This window comes from Morone saxatilis, unplaced genomic scaffold (assembly GCF_004916995.1).
Source record: "Morone saxatilis isolate NCDOM2014 unplaced genomic scaffold, NCSU_SB_2.0 Contig2, whole genome shotgun sequence".
NCBI classification, from domain to species: domain Eukaryota; kingdom Metazoa; phylum Chordata; class Actinopteri; family Moronidae; genus Morone; species Morone saxatilis.
Window position 1 is genome coordinate 472,731 of NW_023339762.1, and position 479 is coordinate 473,209.

A 479-nucleotide genomic window follows, 5' to 3' on the forward strand; every position below is an offset into this window, starting at 1 on the left:
ATCACCTGAAAATAAGAATATTTGTGTTTGCATTACTTTACAATGAGCTGTTTTTATCTACAGATGCCACAGGAACTGACATGTTTCTACAGCAGCCCAGAAAGGACAAACCAAACACTGGCTCTAGATACTGGCGTCTGCATTTTTTGCAGCCACTCCTTCATGCTTGGAAGGGCAGGGTGGAGCAAGGAGTTACAATCACTGGTCCTTTAAGTGTTGTAAATATGTTGTGAAAATGTTATATTAATGGACATTATTCATGTGTTCCATTTTCAATAGCCAACACTGTTTCAGGTGAATTGGTAAGATTAAATTGAGATAAAATGGCAATTACAAAATTAGTCTGTAAAATCACATCACATGAAGGTAGGGGTTGGCAGTTGTTGAGAAATAAAATGAACAACTGTGTGTAAGGCGGGCTGGTTTTTGCTGTTGGTTTGTGCTTCCAGGTTAGAACATGTTGGTAAATGGTAAATGGA

At 38.2% G+C, this 479-nt stretch overlaps 1 protein-coding gene across 1 annotated transcript in view; it reads right to left on the reverse strand.

Moving 5' to 3' along the window:
- Positions 1-479, reverse strand: part of LOC118330967 (G1/S-specific cyclin-D1-like) — a 7,877-nt gene that overhangs the window by 2,512 nt on the left and 4,886 nt on the right. The window lies entirely within an intron of this gene.